The following is a 19,883-nucleotide window of genomic DNA, read 5'->3' on the forward strand; positions in this document are numbered from 1 at the left end:
CATCCAACTTTTTTTTAAAAAATCGTCCAACTGTACATCCAGCCATCTGATCGCCCAGACCGCTAAGTCGTCCATCTTTATACCCTATTTTCATCCCCAAATTCATCCAAGTCACAAACGCCTAGAAAAATACCTTTTGGGTACGGGAGGAGCCAGAAAAGTGATGGACTGGACACCCAGACATGGCACCAGAGTAGTGGGGTACCTAAGATACCTGAAAAGGCTGAAGCAGCAGAACAATTGCTCAATAGGACCCAAAACACCAGGAAAGGCATAAAGTGGCACTAATATTAGCATGAAGGAGGGAGAGTGTGGTGCAGTGTTTAAAGACGTGGAGGGGCATAATCAAAAGAAATGTCCAAGTCTGTTTTGGGCCTAAGTCGCAAGTTGCCCAAAGTCGGACACAGGAAAAAGTCCATTTTTGAAAAATATGTCCAACATATATATATATATATTTTTTTTTTTTGGGGGGGGGGGGGGGGAAATCGTCCAACTGTATGTACAGCCATCTGATGACCAAGACCGCTAAGTTGTCCATCTTTATACCCCATTTTCATCCAAAAATTCGTTCAAGTCACAAACGCCTAGAAAAAGACTTTTTGGGCGTGGGAGGGGCCAGAAAATTAATGGACTGGACACAGACATGGCACTAGAGTAGTGGGGTACCTTTCAGGGTACTGCTGTGAACTTCACAAAAAGGGTCCCACATAAAGATCTCACTACAGCTCCCTTATAGGTCATGGTGAGCCCCCCCAAAACACTCCCAGAATCTACTAGACCCACCTATCTACCACCCCAATAGCTCTTATGGCTGCAGGAGCCACTTATATGGCAGTACAAAAGGGTTAGGGTTTGTTTTGGGGGTGCACATTTTTTACCATGAATGCAGTGATTAGAGTGGCTTAAGGGCCTGGGTCCTCTGCTCTATGGTTCACTAACCCACCCCCAAGACCACTTAAGCCACCTCTGTGCAGCTCTACTAGGCTTTCCTATGCCAGGCTGCCTGGTGCTGATGTTCTGGAGGCAGATATGTAAAGTTGTTATTACGATTTTTATGGGGGTGGGGGTGGGGGGGGGAAGAGGGTCAGTGTACTTTGTGTCTGCATTGCTTATCTGGTTACTTTGGATACCCTCTTGTGCCTTAGACCTGGTTTTAGATGGCCTAAGTCACAACGTCCAAGTTCGTCTAGGCAGTGTTGTAAAACTTTCGGTTATACATGCAGTACAACTAAGGGATCCTTTTACTAAGGTGTGCTAGCGTTTTTACCGCAAGCTGAAGATTAGTGCACACAAACCCTGCGCTAAACGAAAAATGGCAACACAAGCTCTATGGAGGCATTAGTGTCTAGTGCACATGGCATTGTAGCACGTGCTAAAACCGCTTGCACACCTTAGTAAAATGAGCCCTAAGTCTAGGACGGCCTACATCCCACCCAAATCCCGCCATCGACACTCCTCCTGACACGCCCCTTTTAGCTCTGGTCGTTCAGCAGCACTGTGAAAGCCTTGGTCATTTTTAAATACGTCTAAAACCCAGTTCGATTATCGGCACTTGGACGATCTGTCTCACTGATCGTCTAAGTGCCGATTTAGGCTGGTTTTCAGACATATTTCCGTTTCGATTATGAACCCCATACTCCCATAGTACACAAAATTTTCAAAACTGAAAGTTGCCCCTCCAAACATTTATAACCTTTTTCTCTGTTATTTATAACCCTGTTTTTGGTACCTTTTTGCTCAGCAGGTCACATATTTATTCAGCTTGGAGTGTGAAAGAAAAGGGATATGAGAAAGAACCAATAGGCAAATGGTAGAAATAAGATAGGTATATTAAAGATCTGAAAATGGGAATGATAAATGAAATGATCTGATGACACAAATTATTCAAAATACAGAAACAACTGGTTTTAGTCATATGTTACAAATTTTTATAATTTTTTGATAATATCAGAGTCCGATTTAAAATTTCAAAAGGTACCAAGTCATAGTAAAATAATTTAAGCCTAATTTTGGGCTCCTTTTACAAAACTGCTCTAGAGGTTTTTAGCACGAGCTGGCGCGCTGAATGCTCTGATGCTGCTCCGACGCTCATAAGAATTGAGGACATGGCTAGAGCATGACAACTCAAATTATACTATTATTGAGCTAAAATTTAGGGTTAAAATATTGGGAGTTGTTTTTGATTTGTCTCTGACCATGAAGAATCAGATTGATGTCGTGGTCCAAAAGGAATATTACACTTTATGGAAATTGCGCACCTTTAGATCCTATTTTGAAGCTGCTGCCTTCAAAATTCTAGTCCAGTCATTATTGTACTGTATTGTATTGTATGAGTACTAAGAAAAATATGGCCGCTTTCCACCACTCTCTTCTTCACCCAGAGAGGGGTGGAGAACTGGAACGCTCTTCCAGAGTCTGTTATAGAGGAAAACACCCTCCAGGGATTCAAGACAAGGCTAAACAAGTTTCTGCTGAACCAGAATGTATGCAGGTGAGGCTGGTCTCGGTTATGGCACTGGTCTTTGACTTGGGGACCACCGTGTGAGCGGACTGTTGGGTGCGATGGCACTGGTCTGACCCAGCAGCAGCAACATATAACTCATACTGGCAAATCAATAAGCTTTATTATCACCTTTGAAGAAGCCCATGGGGGCGAAATGGACTGGGCCTCCGTCGGGTCCTTAAGATAAGTGCTTGAGAATATCTTGTATAAAGCCAGATGAAATACCATTGAGATTTTGAATATTTAGTTGCTGGTTATTGAATGCTCATTTATATAGGAGAGAATGAAAAATTTAATCACGAAATTGATATAAGTTTATAAATAATATTCAATCATAAAATATTGAAATAATACACAAAAAATATAAAAATCATACAGAGGTTTTTGACCAGTGATGATACCCAACCCCAAATTGGTCACGATCTATTGATTGTATTCCAGGGGTATTTTGAGGTCTTTTCTCCTCTGTTTTAATCTACATTATATATAAATTAGAGTGTTCTAACACACTTGTTAATCTAAGGATTTTGAGGGGATTTGAACACTCAACAACGTCTCCATTTGTTTCATTCAGTTCACATTATGTTATAAAGTTGCCTTTGGTTTAGCTCTGTTGTATCTAGCTGATAGATTCCTTATAGTGTCATATAAGAATTGTAGAAAAACACATCCCCTTTTTACTTTTCCGTCAGTTAAGGGATGGAAAAGTAAGACAATATCTTGAGCACACTCTCTGATATCAAGAAGCTCTCTACGATAAAGATTTTCGATCATTGCTACTTAAATCCTGTTTTTATGAACATTTTAGAAAACTGCTGAAAACCTTCCTTTTTTCAAAATTTCTGACAAATTAGATCTCACTGTATTTTCTCATAATATAATCTTTTGTTAACCACATTGAATTTATGGTTATGCGGCCTAGAAATCTGATGTTATGTTATGCTAGGCTTGTTTTGCAAATGATTGGGAAACAAATTTCCCTGTACACTCTGTGCCAATCAGTTAGTATTAGAAGGTCACACATTTCATGAGTTCTAGAGTGTTATCTACACTTGGTTTCCACTTAGATCCACACTCCTGGTACTGTAGCCTCGGTTTTCATTAACAAAATTTGGCACTCTTCCAGATCCACTGGTCAGTCAGCTGTATTCTAGTAATCATTCCATAGGTCTAGTCATTCAGTAACCCTGTGCTGGAGAATTAGTTTTTGGTTAACATCCTGTTCCATCAGACACGCTGATCTTCAGAGATTCCCAGGCTGCACTCCTAATAATGATTAATAAATACACCAGTTTTGGAAGCTAGCCTGAAAATCCAGAACTTCAGAATTTATTTTTTAATTATGATGGAAACGGCAATCCGTACCTGAGAACGAGTAATTTAATTCAGTGCTACACTAGAAAAAACTGATATGGCAAGCTAAATAAAGAGAAAGTATTTTGTTACTTGCTATATGAAACCAGGTGAAGAAACTAAGACTTGGTACCTTTTCATAGGCCCTATTATGACAAAATGATTTGGGTTATTACGCAAGTGAGCCAAAATAAACAGTGTGGGGCTCATAATAAAAAAAAAAAAAGTCTAAAAAGTGGCCTAAATGGGTACTTGGAAAATCAAAAAGCCTGATCGACCAAGTGCCCATAATCAAAGCTGGTTTTAGACGTATCTAAAACCAGTTTAGGCCTGTCCCCTGCCTCTAAATGCATAGAGCGGAAATAGGCATTTTTAGAGGAGGGGAAAGGGCGGGCGGTGGGTGGGAGGTTGGCCGACCTACACCTAGGCGTGCAGCAAGTTTAACCAAAAGTTTAGGCAGGTTGTCTAGTCGGAACTTATACGTTTTGGCTTAGACCAAGTTAAAGCAGGTATAAGTGCCAAAAAAGGGGCCGCTGAGCTGATCGCTGCAGCTTAGCGGCCCCAGCAACCTGCCTACCGCCTACTGAAACTATCGCTGCAGGAGAGATGGCTCATCTCTCCTGCCGCGATGGTGATCGCCCACCCCCCTCCGAACCGCAGCACTTCAGGGTGAGCATCATGGCAGAGCATCTCACCTGCTGGCGATCCTCACCCCGAAGTGCCACGGTTCGGAGGGAGGTGGGCGATCACCATCGCGGCAGGAGAGATGAGCCATGTCTCCTGCAGCGATCAGCCTTCCCCGCGACTCAGTTTGGGCAAGACGGAGCCCAAGCCCTCTTGCCCGGCAGCAAGCCCACCCTGCGATTTGAGCGGGGCAAGAGGGAGCCCAAGCCCTCCTGCCCAGGTGAACCCCTTACCCCCCACCCCCACTAAAATATGGGCAGGAGGGATCCCAGACCCTCCTGCCCTCAATACAGCCCCCTCCCATGAATGCCCCCCAAACCCCCTGATCAGCCCCCCCCCCCCACCAACCCGCAAGGTAGAATACTGGAGGCTGTGGTCCAGGTTAGACTTTGATGTTTTGTGGTGATAATTGAACCTTTTGCAGGTCATCCTAAATCTTAGATGTTCCTAGCTAGACCTGTTTTGGAAGCATCAAAGTGCCAAAAAGGTACCCAAACTGACCAGATGACCACTGGAAGGATTAAGTAATGACCCCCTCCCCTCCACCACACTCCCCCAGTGGTCAACTAACCCCCTCCCACCCCACAAAACTCTGAAACAAAAAGTACATTCCTGTCTCTAGAACTGCTCCACCAGGTATAGGAAAGCCTACTAGATTAGCAAACAAGTGCCTTAAGTAGCCTATTGAATGGGCTAGTGAACCATAGAGAGGAAGAGCCAGGCCCATAAGACACTCTGAAAATGTGAGTGAAACCAGCAACAGTGGAAGAAACAAAACAAAAGGGCAAAGCAAGTCTGTGGTGTTCAGTACAATGGCCCTGATTCTCCAAAAGTGCATCCCGATTTTAGGCAGCTGTAGGCGTCATACAGCTGTCTAATCAGCCAATCGGGATGCACGTTTTTAAAAAAAAATGCTCCCCAGGCAGGCCTGAAGGCGCCTCCGGGAGCCTAGGGAGACTCGCAGGATGCCTAAGCTCGCCTAAGGGCCTTAGGCGAACCTAGGTGGCCCTACGCGTCTCCCTAGTAGAGGAAGAAACCTTAAAATGTAGGCCAGCAAAATGCTGGTCTACATTGTAAGTAGACGCAGCCGCTATACTTATCACGGCAAGGGATCTCTCTGCCGCTATAAGTATAGCGGGCCACGGCCTGTCCGATCGGATGCCCCCCTCTGACACTACCGACCACCCCCCCGACACTACCAACCCCCCCCCCCCTGACATTACCGATCTCCCTCCCACCCCGACACTACCGATCGCTGGCAGGAGAGTGTCCAATCCCTCCTGCCCGAAGACGGTGCACCCTCCCCCGGTGCTATCAACCCCCAAATCTCCAAACTAACCTGTTCTTCAGGCCAGACGGTTCTTGCCCGTCCAGCCGGTAAGCCGGCCTCGTCGAAATGAGGCGGGCTCGCCCTTTCCCGGCCCATCCCTCCGAAGCCTAAGGCCTGATTGGCCCAGGCTCTAGAAGCCTGGACCAATCAGGCCTTAGGCATAGCGGGTCCGCCCATCCCCACTAAGTCTAAGGTCTGATAGGACCCTTTCGAGTAGTACCGTGTCCTCCTTCATGTACGGTGACCAGTGCTGAACGCAGTACTCCAGGTGAGGGCGCACCATGGCCCGGTACAGCAGCATGATAACCTTCTCCGATCTGTTCATGATCCCCTTCTTTATCATTCCTAGCATTCAACTTTCTTAAAAATGAACATTTAAAATTAATAATCAGAAATAAAAATATTGTAACAATAAAAACAACCTAGTGTTTAAAAAAACAGATTAAAGTAACCAAATACACACAAAAGAGAAGAATGTAACCGTAGCAAAAACATATGAGCATCTTAGATAATCAAAAGTGAGTGAAGAAGTCAACCGTTTGGATTACATAAACATTTTTTGTATCTGTTTGCACACAGAAAAACTACATTGGGAGGAGCAGCATTAAACCGTGGTTTAAAAATATATAAAACTTTGCCACTTGATGAAAAAAATGTGAAATGGACAAATTGCATCAATGCCTATTAAAAACTAAGCATAAAAGAACATGTAAAAAAAAAACTTTGCGCTCCTTTTACAAAGCCGCGCTAGGGCCTTAATGCGCAGAATAGCGTGCACTAAATTTCCGCACGTGGTAGCCGCTACCACCTCCTTTGGAGCAGGCGGTAGATTTCCGGCAAGCGGGCGCTAATCCGATGCGTGCGTTAAAACCGCTAGTGCGGCTTTGTAAAAGGAGCCCTTTGTAAGAAGTTACAAAATTATAAAGAGGCAGGATTAGGTGACTTGAAACCACTAAAGATAAAGTGTGTAAACCCACCATAGAATACCTATTCTTCAGACAAAAGAAATACATACATATATATATTTTTATATCTTTATTGAATTTTCAAACTACATAAAATATTACAAGAAAAGTACAATAAACTTTTCATACATTAATGTACAATTATATTTACCCCCCACCCTCCCACCTAATATTCAAATAAAATAAAAACCTTCAAGAAACTATCCATAAATTCCCTTAATCAAATTCCAGTACCCTCCTTCCCACCCACCCTGGATGTGTATGTTTACAGGTCAAGGAAATAAAATCTGTTATCATTCCTTACAAAATTTAGCCAATGGCTCCCAACCATCCATAAAATTCCTGTAACGTCCCTGCTGTATGGCCATGAAATATATTTAATAAGAGTTTATATATGCTACAACTATTTAAATGCAAATCCAAAAAGAAGGAAAAAAAATATTGCTCATAAGCACAGTGAAGGCCTACAATCCAGTGTCAATTGTGAATAGATATGTTGCAAGCTAAAACGTGTCTGTTATGTACAAACAAAATTCTGATCATATTAAAATGATTGAAAAGCGAAGTCATATTATACACACATGCTGGCATGACATGCCACTGAAATCGAACCATAAACTAAAATTTACTACCCAAGTAAAAATGTCTACTAGTGGAGTCGAATTCAAACCTTACAAACTGGTATCATAATATAAACAGTCAGAATGAGTGTTTATTGCAGCTAATATACCCTCATTTGGGCAGGAATTTGAACATAATGATGTCATTTCCTTAAACATGCATTATTGTATAGACAAATGCAGCTAACTGCTTCAACCTAAACGACTAAGGGCTCTTTTTACAAAGGTGCGCTAGCATTTTTAGCGCACGCACTGGATTAGCGTGTGCTATAGCGTGCGCTACCCAAAAAACTACCACCTGCTCCAGAGGAGATGGTAGCGGCTAGCGTGCATGGTATTTTAGCGCACGTTATGGCCCTAAAGCACCTTTATAAAAGGAGCCCTAAGAATTAGTGAAAAAAAGGGGAAGGGTGGGCGGATAGCGAGCATTGTAATGAATGGCTGTTTAGAGAACATGCTCTGCTGGAAAAACTAATTAACATCAAGAAATCATCATTTTTCCAGTAGATACAACTATTATTCAGTGGCTACTACTTCTTAACATTATGGCTACAGGTAAGCAAGGCAAATGGAAAAACACAGAACCTCTTTTTTCTGAAAAAAAGCATCCCAAACAAAATTGACGAATAGGCCTCGGCAACCATATTAGAAGAACTCCGTGGCATAAGTAAATTATTCCCAGAAACGAAACAAAACATATAAGAACTGCCTTCTCCGGATCAGACCTTCGGTCCATCAAGTCCATATATCAGATATATAAGAAGACATATCCAATTTGAAAGAGGAATTTGTTCATGTTAAAAATTTTAGAAAACAAATCTAAAGCTACTGACAAATCAATTAAACACAACAGCAGGCCAATCGTACAACACAAGTAGAGCGTGCTTTGGAGGAAGTCAACAATAGAGCACACCTTAACAGCTTTTGCATTCTTGGCCTACCGGAAGATCATGAAGCATGCGATTTGACTGATTTCTTGGCTGCCCTATTACCTAAAGTGCTACAACTGAACAAATATAAACCGCTTGATTTTGACAGTGTCTTTCAGGTTCTGATGAATAAATCACAACAAAATAGATACCCGCAGCCAATTGTAATAATGCTATTATGACATCATCAAGTTCTCACTATAATGCAACATGCTAAATTGCACTAACCGGTTATCTTTGAAGGCAACAAATTGTTATTTATTCATGACTGAGCTAAAGAATGGGCAAAAAAGAGAAAACAATTATTGGCATTCAGACCTAAATTGAAGGCAATTGATGTAAAATATGGCATGATGTATCCTGCTCATTTACGGGTAACCTACAAAAACAACACAAAAGACTTTATAAACCCAATGGAACTAGTGGAGTTTATTCAAGAACTTTATCCCAGCACTATTAATAACACATGAATCTACAGTTTGATCATCTATCCTCGAGTAATATGTTGCCTTTTTCACTCTTTTGTATGTTGTGCAAGGCTTATTATTACCATTTGCACATGCAATATCTTAAGTGATAATCTGACATATTTGCAATTTGATTATGATTATACTATAAGGCTGCAAGTTGAATTTCAGTGTCTCTGTTGTATCTAATTTGATAATTTCATAGTGTTATTTATACTTTTTCACTTGTTACTCTCTCTGGGCTACCCACAGATTAGTGTTAGTTGTTATTCTAATTTGTATTTTCTTCAAAGTCTATGGTAGAAACAGGCCACATTGATGTGATGTATGAAGTATATCATGCGGAAATAAGTGTTATAGATGATGAATGCAATAAGAAATGTGAAGGAAGTTATGCTATGGGTGTTATAGCATTCATCATCTATAACACTTATTTTTGCATGATATATTTCATACATCACGTCAATGTGGCCTGTTTTCTTGTTATTTAGGTTTGTTCCAGCTTTACGATTTTTGATAGTTTCTGTACATACCATTTTCACATGTCCACATATTCACATATATATGTATTTATTATATATATTTCTTTCTTTCTTATGTATATTCTGAGTTTTTCCATTCTGGTTTATTTGGACCCCTGATGAAGGCGTGTTAACTGAAACATGGACCGTGTCGGGTCCTTTGGTTTGTTTTTAAGGTGGTAATAATAACCGCATTCATAGTTTTGTTATAATAAATTTAGCCTGCATCCTTGTACGTCTGTTTGCAGTTTTTCTTTGCTATACTGTAGACATACAACATCATCTTAACCAGCCACTGAGAGTTTGCACCCTTCCTTATCCTAAAAACATAGAAACATGATGGCAGATAAAGGCCAAATGGCCCATCTAGTCTGCCCATCCGCAGTAACCATTATCTCTTTCTCTCTCCGAGAGATCCCACGTGCCTATCCCAGGCTTTCTTGAATTCAGACACAGTCTCTGTCTCCACCACCTCTTCTGGGAGACTGTTCCACGCATCTACCACCCTTTCTGTACAAAAGTATTTCCTTAGATTACTCTGGAGCCTATCACCTCTTAACTTCATCCTATGCCCTCTCATTGCAGAGTTTCCTTTCAAATGAAAGAGGCTCGACTCATGCACATTTATGCCTTGTAGGCATTTAAACGTCTCATCATATCTCCCCTCTCTCTATTGGCTAAGGTTCTTACCATTTGCATCTTCTCTTCCTATAGGCTAAGGCTCTGTGCACCTGCATTGTGAGGTCATAGAGCTGCCCATCTGCAGTAACCATTATCTCTTTCTCTCTCTGAGAGATCCCACGTGCCTATCCCAGGCTTTCTTGAATTCAGACACAGTCTCTGTCTCCACCACCTCTTCTGGGAGACTGTTCCTTGCATCTATCACCCTTTCTGTACAAAAGTATTTCCTTAGATTACTCTGGAGCCTATCACCTCTTAACTTCATCCTATGCTCTCTCATTGCAGAGTTTCCTTTCAATCTGATCAAACCCTGGATGGGTTTTCAGGTATTCCAGTGTTTGGCTTTGTTGGGAATCATCTAATTTAGTAATGCCTGAAGAGCCATTAGACCTCTACAGAACTATTTCATTTCACTGTGAAAAATGGCATGAAATGACGTGCACCTGACGGTTTCTCACTCTTACATTGGCTCTTTATCTATGCTGGCACAAGCCTGTTTATACTTTTGATAAATATAAACACACAGACAGCAGTATTTCGCTTTTAATGGTATAAGGCTTGAATTTGATTGTAATAATCAAGCTTTAAAAAAAGAATATAGCACTGTGCCTGAATAAATAAATGCAAATGAAGGAGTCCTTACAAGAAAAAAGCCCTTAAGGATCAGGCGGGATACACTATACTCTGGGTGTGAATAGAAGAAATCAGTCGGTTGCATACAGATGGGTTCTCGATAAACTGGTGCTCTTTCACACAATTTACAATCCAAGTGAATTCATTTGCATGGCAAAATTGGTTCGTGTATTCATGTGTTGCAACAAGACAAGTGTAACATTGCGAAGAACAAGTAACCATGGGGAAGGTTAATGCAGACAATAAGGAAATACAATGGATATGAATTGGGTTCTCCTTTTGTCAACCTTTCATCTAAAATAGAAAAAGAGTAACAAATGGCTCTTTGTATGAATGAAAGAAGTATAAAACTTCACGAGTGACGTATCATGATGCAGTTATATTGCTTTGTTATAATGATTAATATGCAAGTGTTGTGTGTTACTGAAGCACTCTACATTTGGCAATTCAAAAATCAGTTTTGTATCAAACCTAGGGTATACCAGACATCCGGATTTCCCCGAACATGTCCTCCTTTTCACAGGTAGGGCTAGTCTCAGTTAGGGCGCTGGTCTTTGACCAGAAGGCCGCCGCGTGACCACGGGTCTGACCCAGCAGCGGCAATTCTTATATTCTTATGATGGCGTGTCAGGAGGGGGCATCCGCGCATGCCTGGATGCGACGTGGTGACATCATCACATCTGTGCATGTGTAGATAACATCTGGGGGGGCAGGCCTGGGGGCATGGCCATGGGTCCGGATTTTCCTTGGGAAAATCTGGTAACCCTAACCAAACCTGAAAACAGAGATTTTAAAGGGATGTTTGCACTATATCTTCCCTGTCTCTACATTAAAATATCCTTTCAGAAATGCACATGGACGTATAGACTATGGGGCTCATTTTGAAAACAGAAAGATGTCCAAAAAATGGTATAAAGTGGTACTTGGATGTTTTAATTGCCAAAATGAAAAAGTGACAATTTTTGAAACAGACTTTTTACATGTTTTGCAGGTCATTTTCCCTCCAGTATGTCTAAATATTAAGGAGGTGTGTTATAGGTATGTTTTGTATGGGATTAGGGTGGCCTTAGGACTTGGACATCTTGTAGGGATAATCAAAACTTTTGAAGATGTTCAGAGTTAGATCTGTTTTAAAAGTGCATAAGGGTAAAAAAAAGTTACCCAAACTAACCAGAAGACCGGAAAAAAAAAATAAAACCACATCAATGCAAAAATCGATACTAACATCACAAGAACTTGCAGACTATTTCTGCCAAAAGATATCAAAAATAAGGCAAACTTTCTCGACCAACATATCTACCTCTTCTGTTTGTGAAAACTTAACCACAGATAACCTCATACCAACAGCCAAATGCTTAAATTTTAGAACTCCAACTATAAACGACATTGAAAGACATTTTAAATCAATTAATTTAAAAAGCACTCCTACTGAACTTATTCCACCGTTCTATTTAAAGAAATATTTTTCTTATTTTGGTCCATTTATTCTATCACTTATACAAAAAAGCCTTTCTTCTTCTACTGTTCCCACCACTTGGAAATCCTCTATTATTACACCAATCCTAAAAAACTTCAAATCCAGTCCAGATGACTCATCTAACTATCGCCCCATTTCAAACTTACCATTCCTAATGAAATTGACAGAAAAATTGGTTTTTGAACAGCTTTCGGAATTCATCGAATCCACTAATGCATTACACCCCAACCAAACATGTTTCCGAAAATATCACAACACAGAATACTCTATGATTGGTCTAGTTACAAACATTCATTACTTTCTTGACCATCATAAATCCGTAGCACTTTTTTCTTTAGATCTATCCGCAGCCTTCGATACCATAGATCATGAAATTCTCCTTAATCGTCTGCAATCACTAGGGATTGATGGCCAAGTCTTACAGTGGTTAACATCCTTTCTTTCAAACCGAATCTCGAGAGTTAAATTTAATGAGTCCTATTCTGAAAATTTTTCTTTATCTTCTGGAGTTCCACAAGGATCAATATTATCCCCTCTACTATTTAACATTTTCTTATCCCCACTTATCACCATGTCACAGTCACTAGGATTCACAACATTTTCATACGCTGATGATAATCAACTTTTGCACCCTCTCAATCCAGAAAACACCGAAGAAATAAAAACTATTACTGATAAATTAGAAAAAATAAAAACCTGGTTAAATAATAACAAACTGGCTTTAAATACCCAAAAAACAAAAACCATGCTTTTCAACTGGAAAGGAGACATATTTCAAAAAACACCATTCATTCTTGATAACATTCCACTAGAATCAGTATCTAAGTTGAAAATCCTCGGCGTAATAATTGATGTTGATCTATCTTTTCATGACCATATCAGCGCAATAGTTAAATCCTGTTTCTACAGATTACGTCTCTTACGCTCAATTTCTACTTTTCTGGAAGCTAAATCACTTAATATTTTAATTCACTCTCTTATTATTTCCAAACTGGACTATTGCAATGCTCTCTTTATTAACATAACTCAAAAAGAAAATAGACGTCTCCAAATCATCCAAAATACAGCAGTAAAATTAATATTCAATGCGAAGAAATTCGATCATGTCACCCCCTTACTCATTAAATCTCACTGGCTTCCTATAACCCACCGAATTACCTTTAAAATATTATTTTTGGTTTACAAAACATTATGCTTCAACGAACCCCAATTTATTGCAAAATTGATTATCCCATACAAATCTGCTCGTTCCTTAAGATCTTCTTCTTTAAATTTGCTTTCAGTCCCTTCATTAAGAATCATAGGCACCAGACGCAATGATATATTCTCTGTAAAAGCGCCCACACTGTGGAACTCCCTTCCAAATTTTATCAAAAACGAAAAAGACCTTGTTGCGTTTAAGAAAATTTTAAAAACTTATTTATTTCAGGACGCATTTGATCTATAAAACATAGTCTTTTTAAGTTTTCCATTCTCTTCTATTCCATCTTAACCCATGTCTACCTAATGTGCTCTACCCTTGAATGTTTAAACCTTTATAAATAACAAAATTGTAACTTCTTCCCTTTCTTCCCACCCCTTCATGTTCATCAATCTTTGTCGTTTTTTTTTTTTTTTAAGTGATTTTTATAAACTAAATGTATGTCTGTCTATTAATTGATTATTAGAAACTAAATGTATTACCACACCCTGATGGTTTTTAATTGTACATCGCTTAGGTACTGTGATAAGCGATTCATCAAATAAAGGTAAACTTGAAACTTGAAACTTGAACTTGATGAAGGCATGACCTTCCCATGCTCCCCCAGTGGTCATTGACCCCCCTCATACTCCCTAAAGATGTGAAAGAAACAGTGTTAACCAACCTATATGACAGTTGCAGATATTAAACTAAACGAAACGAAAACTTAACTTTATATACCGGGTCTTCAACCAGAGTTAATAATAAGTTAAGAAATGCACTAAAATACAAGGGGATTAATTTTCAAAATGTTTAGCAAATAGAAAAGTTTTTAAAGATTTACGAAAAGATTGGAAAGAGCTGGGACACCTCAAAATTAAAGGAAGTTCATTCCGTAATTGGGGAAATTTAAAAGTCAGAGAAAGGCTTTCATTCATGACTCCTTTAATTCCTTTCCTAGAAGGGAAGGAAAGTTTAAATCATTAAGTGCCTCTCACATATGAAAATCTATAAACATTCCAAAGAAGAGGAACAAGAGGAATAAAAATACCATATAAAATTTTTAAAATAATACATATACATTTAAACTGGATTCTAAGATAAACCGGGAGCCAATGAAGACTCAAAAGCAAAGGAGTCACGAGGTTGAATTTGCTTTTCCCATAAATCAACTTTGCAGCGGTATTCTGAATCAATTGTAGTCTTTGGTGGCAGATCTTTGTGATGCCAAGATAAATAGCATTACAGTAATCTAGCCGAGATAGTATAATTGATTGGACCAAGACAGAAAAATGACGTTGATGGAAAAGAGATCTAACCTTCCTCAGCATTGGTAAACTGAAAAAACATTTCTTAACCAGAGAATTTATTTGATCCTTAAAGGTACAGTATTCCCAAAATCTTGGAGGAGAATCCAGAAGTACAGTGGAAGGGAGATAGTCCAGTTTTGGGAAATCCTAGTAGAACAGCAAGCCTAGTGGGCAATGTAGTGAACCAAAGGGGGATCCAGATCCATATCCCACCTACCCACTACATTTATGGTGGAAAGTGTGATGCCACCAAAACTCACCCAAAACCTACTATACTGCCATATAGATGATGCCTGCAGCCATAAGGGCTATTGGGGTGGTAGACAGGTGGGTAGTAGGTATGGTGGGAGTTTTATTTTAAAAATTTCTACACCTAGATGGTTTACAAAATATTACACACATAAAGTTTAAAACAAATCAAAAGACAAATGAACATCAATGATTAGAAGGGGGTTATGGTGAAATGTGTACCTCTCACCCTTTACCTGAAGTTCACAGCAGTGTCCCCTAAGGTGTCCCACTGTTCTGCTGGTCTGTCCATTAAAACACTTGCCCATTCAAATGGGCTTGTTTTGGATGGTTTGCATTTGGACATTTTGATTTTCAAAATGGCCAAAAAAGATAGATGTCCTAAGGGCCAGAACGTCTAGATGAGTCTTTTTTTTTTTTTTTTTTTTGGGAGGGGGGGGAGAAAAGAAGGTAGACATCTTGCAGTTTCAAAAATGGTTGTTTCCTGGTCCCACTTTTCCACAATACAATGGTCCGACTTTAACAAACTATAAAAAATACAGCCACGCAGCTTGCGACCTCAACCAATGCCCTCCATACCTATTAAAAACCTCCAGCCTAAAATTCCGCACTCTCCTCATGCAATGGATACAAACCATGCTCACAGATGGTCTTTTCCACAAGACCTCTCCGAAATCAAAAGGAGTAACAGATCAACCATCCAACTATAGACCCATAGCCTCAATTCCACTATATGTCAAGCTAATGGAAGGTCTCGAAGCTAAACTCCTCACCAACTACCTAGAAAACCACAATTTGCTCCACCCTACACAGTCTGGATTCAGAACCAACTTCAGCAGCGAGACACTACTAGGATCCCTTCTGGACACAGCTAGACAACACCTCAGCACAGGCAAAAAAAATGCTGATTATTCAACTAGATCTCACCGCAGCATTTGACCTGGTAGACCACGACATTCTGCTACAAATACTAGATACAATAGGAATCACAGGCAAAGTACACACATGGTTTCAAGGATTCCTACAATCCAGGTCCTACAGAGTAAAGACAAACAAAGAAAAATCTGAACCATGGTCCAATCCCTGTGGCATACCCCAAGGATCAATATATATATATCTAAAACCATTAAATGCTTAGATTGGTGGGTAGACTTTAAATTAAATTCCTATAGTAATTTAAAGTTTTAAATTACAACTGTGGGGGGAATCATCAGCCAGTAATTTTAGTTCAGATGATGATTTTTTAGATTCCAGACCCCAATACCAACAAAGGGGAAGACGCCGAAGAGTAAACCATCAAGGGTTTCAACAGAATCAGCAGAATTTTCCACAAAACTACAGAAAGAGTGCTGCGGGTAACTATTCGTTGTTGGTAAGACGCCATTTTTTGCTTTAAGTCACCTTAAAAGTTAATTAACTTTAAAAACGTGCTGGCTATTTGTCATGCCGTTTCCTTTAAAGCAGGATATGAGATACCATACTTGTTTGTTGTTCGGAACCAACGGAGACGTGAGGCTACAAAAAAGAGGGCAAATAGTAGTGTGTGTGTGCAACTGAATGCGTGGAGTTTAACTATATAGAATTTAAAATTGAGGAGTAATGCTCGTAGTGTTTTGAAGAAAGATATCCCTGACTTAGCGGGTTGTAAGCCAGTCCCGCGAAACGTAGGCCTCGTTGGACGATTACAATTAATTTCAGCAACAGCTACAGTCTAAAAGAGAACATATTCGCGTGGATTAAAGCTAAGTATATGATATCATGAATCTGATTGTCCCAATCGCTAACATGAATTGCGATTACCTTCCACAAAAAATCACAAGCGACCTGTTCTGGTCTAAATTTCTCAATCTATTCTCCTCTGCCCCTAAGCCTGTAGATTCAGGTACTAATTGGCATAACTGGGTCGCTCTCTCCAAATCCACCTATCTTTCCCTTGCCCCCCTTTCCACTAAATCCATCTCCTATCCCCGCAAGGCCCCTTGGTTCCTCCCATATCACAGAGAGCTAAAACAGAAATGTTGAGCTGTGGAGCGCATATGGAAAAAATCAAAATGTCCTATAGTCAGACAGTCCTGGAGAGTCAATATCAAGCTGTACAATAAGCACTAAAAAAAGCAAGAAAGAACTTCTATGGTGACAAAATCTCCAGGTCCAACAATCAAAGCAGTACTCTATTCAACATCTGGAGCTCCCTTACCTCCAAAAAAGACCCCACCTTGCTCCCCTCCTCTCCCTCAGTCGATGTTCTAGCAAAATTCTTCAATGATAAGGTTTCTTCCTTGAGATGCTCTTTCCCTCCTTCAGTCTCTTACAACTCCCTAATGCCCACCAATTCCACTCCCACCCTAATGGTCTCCAACCCTATCCCAGCTGACAGATCCTGGACCACTTATGAGCGCGTATCTGAATCCCTGGTCCTCAATCTCTGCCTCAAACTGAAATCCTGTAATTGCTCCTTGGACCCATTCCCCTCCTACCTATATGAGAACATTCCCGCTCAGGCTATTTCTTCTATCAACATTCTCATAAACTCCGCCCTTCAGTCGGGCCATTTCTCTCAGAAATGGGTCATATCGCCTTGACCCCACTACTGAAAAAATCTGATCTTGACCCTTCCATACCATCCAGCTATCGCCCAATTGCAAATATCCCTCTCCTAACCAAGATGCTAGAGTCCATCATTTCTTCCCAACTCTCATCAAACTTAGAGAGATTCTCTATTCTTTTACCCTATCAATATGGCTTTCATCCTAACTTCAGCACCGAATCCCTACTGTCTTCCCTGATTTCAAGGGTTCAACAACTTCACTCTCGAAACAAGTTTGCCGTCCTCCTACAATTTGACCTTTCCGCTGCTTCGACATTGTTCACCATGATATTCTTGTTTACCAACTCTCTGAGATAGGTATCAACTCCACAGTCCTAGGTTGGTTCTCTAAATTCCTCCGCTCTCGTTCTTACATTGTTAACATGAATGGCACCTCATCCTCCCCCTGGAAACCGAATTGTGGAGTCCCGCAAGGAGTCTCCACTATCCCCTATCCTTTGCAACATCTATATGTCCTCCCTAAAACTCCTCCACCTATCCCCCCTTGAAACAATTTACACTTATGCAGACGACATCCTCGTCCTCCTCGAGACCGATTCGAACCTCACCGACCTGTCTAAGAACATATCCTCTTGTATAATGAACCTACAATCCTGGGCTCACACTGTGCAAATGAAATTGAATGAATCCAAAACAAGACTTCTTTGGCTCGGTCAAAAACTAGATCACCTACCCACCTCCATCCCACTACCCTCTGGCTCCTCTCTGCAGCTTGAGTTCTCGAGCAAGGTCTTGGACATAATCATTGATTCCACATTGTCCTTCAATAACCACCTCCAATCCTTGGTAAAAAAAAATGCTTTTTCAGCCTTCACATGCTGAGGAAAGTTAGATCATGCTTCCATCAAAAACATTTTACCCTCCTTGTCCAATCCATCATCCTCTCCAGATTGGACTATTGCAACTCTATCTACTTAAGCCTAACTAAGAAAAACCTCCACAGACTCCAATGGATTCAGAATGCCGCGGACAAGCTCATCTTCGCTAAAAATAAATTTGACCATGTCTCCCCGCTCCTGGCCAAGCTCCACTGGCTTCCGATAATCGCCAGGGTCCACTATAAATGCGCCTGTTTAACTTTCAAAATCCTATATGGTATCCTCCTTCCCTTTATCCCTCTTTCTTGGAATTCCTCAAACCCTAATACCACCAGATCCTCCCACAAATTAAAACTATCCTTCCCCTCGCTAAAAGGCATTTCCCACACAGGAAAGCTAGGGACCTCCCTCCACTTCAAAATCACTGAGCTCTGGAACAACCTTACCTCCCCTCTTCGGAACTTGAGCTCTCTCCAAGTTTTCCACAAACATCTGAAAACCTGGCTTTTCTCAAAAAATGTAAGTCTCCCTCCAACTTAGGAATCAAGGAAACTCTTATATCTTGGCATCCCAAGTCCTCTAAATTTTCTTCACACTTCTATCTCTAACCCTCTGTTGTAGTTCCTTCCTATTTCTCCTACTGTAAACCGCGTCGAGCTCTACGAACGTGGAGATGATTCGGTATACAAACCTAAGGATTAGATTAGAATTGATATTATGAATGGAGATATATTGAAGGAGTTTGCATATCTTTAACAATACATCAGAAGCACTCTATGTAGTAAGTTATTGAATGAATTGAAGCATCGTGAACTTTTTATGAAATGAATTAAGTTATTGAATGAACTGAAGCATCGTGAGCATTTTATGAAATGAACAAAGATGAACTGTGATTAATGAACTGAGAGAAATTGAGATCAGATGAGTTGAGATGAATAGAAGTTTTGAATATATCTTTAAAGTATTTAAAAAATGCACTTTTAAGCACTGTTGCAATTTTACATTTAAGCACTTTATAGTTTTTATAGGTAAGTAGTGTAGAGTATTCTGATGGTTCCGAGTATTAGATTGGTAGATGGTTATTTATAAGGATAATATGAATTAGATATCATTAAATTAAAAACAATTTTAGAATATGTTTTTAAAATTTTGGATGAAATAAATAGTCAATAAGATGAATTTAAAATTGAAGGAGATAAAAGAAGAAAATAGTTATTTAAATTGAGTAATTAAATTAAATTAAAGTAAGGTATCTGGTAGGGAGGTGGGTCTCAAGCCTATGATGCTAGAAGGAGTGTAAAAGAGGATGGTTTCTTCTTTTTGAAGCAGTCCCAGAAAAATGGGAAAAATTGACTCCATGTTCTGAGGCTTGCCCCCACAGTTGTAATTTAAAACTTTAAATTACTATAGGAATTTAATTTAAAGTCTACCCACCAATCTAAGCATTTAATGGTTTATATATATATATATATTGATCTATAGAACAACCATTTAATATTAAGTTCTTTGTTGTACCCCAAGGATCGCCATTATCCCCAACACTCTTCAATCTCTA

Source organism: Geotrypetes seraphini, chromosome 15, assembly GCF_902459505.1.
Source record: "Geotrypetes seraphini chromosome 15, aGeoSer1.1, whole genome shotgun sequence".
NCBI classification, from domain to species: Eukaryota; Metazoa; Chordata; class Amphibia; order Gymnophiona; family Dermophiidae; genus Geotrypetes; species Geotrypetes seraphini.